Source organism: Cavia porcellus, unplaced genomic scaffold, assembly GCF_034190915.1.
Source record: "Cavia porcellus strain 051 isolate PalLab524CR breed Dunkin Hartley unplaced genomic scaffold, mCavPor4.1 scaffold_14, whole genome shotgun sequence".
Lineage (NCBI taxonomy): Eukaryota > Metazoa > Chordata > Mammalia > Rodentia > Caviidae > Cavia > Cavia porcellus.
This window is the reverse complement of record NW_026947497.1, coordinates 28989567-28995566: the sequence shown is the minus strand read 5'-3', so window position 1 is coordinate 28995566 and position 6000 is coordinate 28989567.

Here is a 6000-nt window from a genome sequence, read left to right as displayed (position 1 = left end):
TAATATATTGATCTGTGATAAAAATTTTATGAAATATCTTTTTTAAAGTAATTATTTGAATTCTAGAGTACATTAATTAGCAAATAATTACTAGATCTAAAAGCTACAATTGTCCATTATAATAGCTATAATTGAAAATTTCTGGTGGTTAAGATCATGAAATATTGTACCAAAATAGATATAATCTCATTTAATTCACATGAAAAATTCTTAATCATGAATGTAGAACACATAACATATTATAAAGCAATCATAATAACAAGCAAACCAATTCTAGTTGGAAGTCAAAGATTTCACTAAGTAATGAAAGTTTGGAAGAGTGGAGGCACTGAACTGATAAATATATTAATATTTTTAAGAATGTTATGTTTTGATTAAGCAAAATAATTAAATACACACATCATTGCTTTTTAATTAAAAAGGATAAACATGTTATTTCATAGCCCTCTTAAATCATTAGAAACATGATACATTTATTTGTTCCATAATATTGACTAAAATAAAATATTTTAACAATTAGAAGTATACTGTGTATGTCTCTAAAATACATAAAAGGGAATATATAATTCAATAAATTTATATTTAGCACCTAATCTGTATTGTTTTATGCATATAATCAGTGGTGAAGCAAATTCCTTCCACTATTACTATGACCTTATACATTTATACACGTTAATAATGTTTTGCAGTAGGTTAGGTGAAAGAAAGGTATACAGAAATCAAACTGAAGTATGAGACTTCATCCTGAATTTCACAGAGTGGTTTTAAACACAAGATTTGCACATTTTAGGCAGAGCAGAGAGTATAAGCAAAGACAAAAGAGGGCTTATGTGGGATACTTGTTGTCTACTCCTGCATGAAAGATATAAAGTCTAAATATAAGACTTTAAATGTAGGTAGGAATGAAGTTGCTGATGGTATAATGTAACAAGAGGTTGAACATAAGTAAGTCAAACCCCATAACTGCCTCAACTTACTGCCTGGAGAGACTAGATTGTACTAAGAGGAATTTGCCAGTGGGTAGTGGCCTTCCTCTATGAGCATCTGAAAATCAAGAAGATCAGGGCTGCTATAATTTATGGGGTAGGATACCACAAGCAGAAAGACCACGCGGAGACATTATTTAAGAGATATAAGGACTTTTCTGAGGCATTCAGAATACTAATCAGAGCATACCAGAAAGGAAACTCCTGAGGCAAAGAATCATTTGGGTGGGTTAGACGTAATCCTGTCAGATTCCTACACAGGGGTAGAAGTGACATTATTCCTAAAAGCCCAGATTTAAAAAACAAAACAAAACAAAACAAAACAAAAAACAAAAAACAAAAAACTTATAGCTCAAAGGAACTAGGTAGAGAACTCGGAACCCCTTGCCATTCTAGTGAGGAATAATTAATTCATAGACTAATCACCTACAAATGTTAGCGAAACTTCAAAGCATGAAGTTGCTTCCAAGGAACTCAGCTGCTTTCCAAAACGAAGGTCAGAAATATTTATAGAAACCCCAAACGAGCTATTATGCAACAAGGTAAAAATCTGAATGTCTCACTTCCATTGAAAGAATCCCACTCAAAGAAGTAGGATATATGTTTGATAATACAAGCAATTTACTGAAACCTTGAACTGACACAAGTAATAAATTAGTAAATATAATGGTAAAACATAATACTTCAACTAATTTTATTTAGAAGAAATGATATAAAGTGTTATAAAAACAATGTGAAATTGAAATCAAGATAAAACTACAATGTATTAGTTGAAAACACAGCAACTCAAGTTAATTATATATTAGACATTATGAAAAATAGGAAAATTGAAACTGCATAATGAATCACACACAGGAAAGACAATTTAAAAATAAAACAGTAACATATACATCTTACTGGGCGACAGTAAGATGTATAATAATTTTAATACTAATATAATTCTCATTGTAGTAGATGAGAAAGGGAAACAAAAGCATTAATGACTACTTTTTTCCCAAGTTTAATGAAATTTGTAAGGTTATATATCAAAATTTTTCAATGAGGGGCTCCGGATTTAGCTCAGTGTCATGAGAACCTGTCTGGCAAGCGTGGGTTCCTCAGTTCAATCCCCCGCATCAAGTAAATAAATAAATACAATTTCTCAATGAAATTAATCACCAGACCATATGAAGAATGCTACACTAAATGTACCATATTGAAATTGATTTTAAAAAGTTATAAAGAGATAAGGTAACCAAGAGGCTGAAAATAAGCAAGATGAGCTCCAAAATTGCCCAGTTACTGCCTGAAGATTAGGTCATAGCAAAACAGATGCTACCTATGAAAGATCAAATATAAAGAATATTAGATTAGGAAAAGCTCAAGTAAGAAGACAAACAAAGAACCATGTTAATGCAGTGCAAGAACTAGAGAAATGACAACCTGTAAATTTATGTTCAGTGAACTTGTATTTCAAAAGTAAAAACAATTTAGAAAGATTTTAAAACTTCAATGGCCAACATAGTTTTTCACCTGAAGTTTTGTACAATAGTTTTTAAGAGAAATTGTGTCTTTACAATAAAAGAAAACTGATAACAAAGAAATTTGGTTCTGCTGTTTGTAAAAAACAATAATAAAGAACAAAGGAAACAGTGATATTAGGGTAGGTATAAAATATTTTACAATTAAATTCATTTGAAAGATAATTGTTTGAATATTTGGGATACATGAAATACGTTTCAATAAATATCTACCTGTAAGATACCTAGAAATAAAAAGGTAAGAGAGAAGTAGAGTATCATAGGCTAAGATTTTTTTTTTTACCATGCAAAAATGCTGCATTAGTTGGAGATAGGCTGTATTAAAGTAATAATGAATACCATAAATTCCAAACAAATCTATAAAATTAAAATAGGACTCGATTTGTAATAAGTCAGTAAGGAAGATAAAATACTGCCAGTAATCATAAAGGCAGGGAAAAAGGAACAGTCAAATTAATACAAAATTGACAAGTTAATTGACAAATTAATACAAAAGTGAGATCACCATATTAACACTAATGAGAGTAATAAGTGTATTAATTGTGAGCTCTAGATAAAAAGCAAAAAAGATTATCAGGAAGAATACAAATTCATGTTACAAATGAGATAAATTATTTTCAATGAAAATGCCTGGAAAAGATCTGGGTCCGAAATGTGTGACTCTCAAAATCTAGAAGTAAGCAAGAAAATGTTCAGTGGGTAACAGATTCCAAAACTCTTTATTACCAGCGTGAAGATGCTCAGAAAAGAGACAATGAAAGCATAATGTGTACGGCTGTGCTCCAGTTAGAAAGGCTTTAGAGACTGCCCGTACTGTGTGACAGTAAGGATGAGTAGGAACTGGAAATATACACAACTGGGCACAGTACAAAATGTCAGTTCTTAAAATGATAAGCCAATATTACTTTGAAACTGTCATTTTACATGTAGATCTTTACCCAAGATTTCTTTCATTCAAGCATGTATTATACAAACACTTATACAAATGAGATTATAAGCATTTTGCTTATAAGAATCTCAAACTGGATATTGCTTAGTATCAATCAACAGATCCAAAAGATAAATAATGTGCATTTATGTAACGGAAACTGCTCAGCAATTTAGAGAATTACCTATTTGCATACCCAACAACGTCAGTGTATCTCAAAATAAGTATGCTGGGTGTTAATAGAGTTAACTGCAATGCTGATAAATCCATTTACTTAAACTTTAAGAAACTACAAACTAAAAGATAGTGGATAAATAGTATTTGCTAGGGCAGGTAAGGGAGTTCTGTGAGAGAGATTATGAAGAAACGAGGTAATACTGGGAGGCCGTGCGTGTTTTCTTTCTTGATTACAGTGTTGATTTCACAGGTATATACCTTTGTCAAACATTACCAGTGCTGAAAAACTATGAGTAACTTATGATGTGACAAGTATTCCTCAATAAAGCTGTTATTTTTTAAAAAAATGTAACAATGAGTGAAAAGTGAGAATATTGGTAATTAGCAGTCAATTTATTTTATCCTGTAGAACAATATATTTTTAATGAAAATATCAACTCACAAATCTGTTCTAGGTCTTTTTCCTTTACAAGATAACTCATTGAAACTTTTGAACAACAGATAATCCCATTTTTTTCATATTTCTGGAAAATAAAGACAGGGTTTTACTTTAAATCTCTCTCTCTCTCTCTCTCTCTCTCTCTCTCTCTCTCTCTCTCTCTCTCTCTCTCTCTCTTACTCAGGACTTTGTGCTTGCTTGCCTGGCAGGTGCTGTGCCACTGATTTGAATCCCTGAAGCTTTTTCTGTTTTAATTTGAAATAGTTTTAGGTTTACAGAAGATTCATAAAGACGATACAGAGTTGCTGAATACTTTTCAGTAAACTTCCTCTAATATTATAATTTTTTGTAACTATAGCAAATTTCTTAAAACTAAGAGTATAGCATTGATACAGTATTGTAAACAAAGCTGGATGCTTTACTTGGATTTCATTTGTGTTTTCAATGTATCTTTCTCTCCTATTCCAGATTTCACTCTGTGGCCTCACTTTACATTCAATTTTTATGATCCTTTAGACAGCTCCAATCTTTGACTTTTTTCCCCAGTTTTTCCTTTTGAAAATTAATGGAGACGGACAGTGCTGTTCATTAGTTTTTCCCAAATTCAAATTTTGGTTATTCTCTTATATTTTGTGTTATTTAATTGGGGTTATGAACTCTGCATCAATACAAGAGAGTTAAATTTTGTATTTCATCATCTTATGTCAAAGAGAAAATGGCTTTCTGTAGATAAAATTAATCTTCACTATTTGGATAAACTGATATCACCCAGATTTCCACACGGTACATCTCTTTCCTAGCTTTGTAATTAATATATGTGAAAAGTTACATGGAGATTAAGCATGTGTTCTGTTTACCCACTAATTTTAGTACTTATTAGTAAACTGTGAAATGATGACTGTGGTGACCTAACGGTGTCTTTCTATTTTCCCCAGTTTTTGATTTTTGCATTTTCAAACACGATTCGTTTTGTAAAAATTGACCTTTTAATCCATGCAGCTATTGATTCACTTATATCAGTACTCATGGATATTTACATTGCCCTTTATTTCAAAGCCAATGCTATTACTATTTACACTCATGTACAAAATATTTGTACTTTAGCTATTTAGAAGTTTTGCTTGTCTTCTGTGTATTCTATTTTTTTAATGGTGCTAGGAATTGAACCCAGAGCCTCAGATGTGCTAGGAAAATGCTGTACCACTAAGCAACATCCCCAGCCCAGTCTTTGGTGCTTTTGATATGCTTCTCTCTTTTTGTTTTGTTGTTGGCACCTCCTAAATGGACACATCAGTTGCTTCACGTTTATCTTGTATTTTACCTTTCCCAGATTTAGAATCAGCTATCAGTTCCACGTCCAAGGAGCTCTGTCCTTTCTTTTGGAGATCAGGTATATTTAGTTTGGTGTTAGTTACACTTACTATTACTTGGATGTAATCACATCTTAGCCCAGTCAAGAAGACAGAAGGTAGAAATACATGTTTGTATACGCACACTTGTATACCTATATATCTATATTTTATATATTTTCATATGCATGTATAATATTCTGGAGTGAAAAATTTTTTTCCAGCTGTAGTACAATGGTTTTGTCTAGTTTTCAGCCTTTATCTTTCCAAATCCAACCAGAACAGTTTTCACAACTTATTTAATGTCTCTTTCTTACGCACTTCCTTCAGTATAGTTTTAGCATTTGTTTATATGCTATTCGATAGTTTTTAGAGACATTTCATTCCATGTTCTTCCTATATCATGGTTTGGTTTTATTTCTGTCTTTGAATTTTTGTTAAGTGGATTTCACTATATGGATACAATTCTAGGGGTCTCACAAGTGTGCTGTCATGCGTCCATCACGTGCTACTGTGCAGAGCAGTGATGTCACCTTCAAATGGTTTTCTCTGCTGCTGATTTGTTGATAGACTTTTCTTCCAGCCCCATCCATTGACCAAT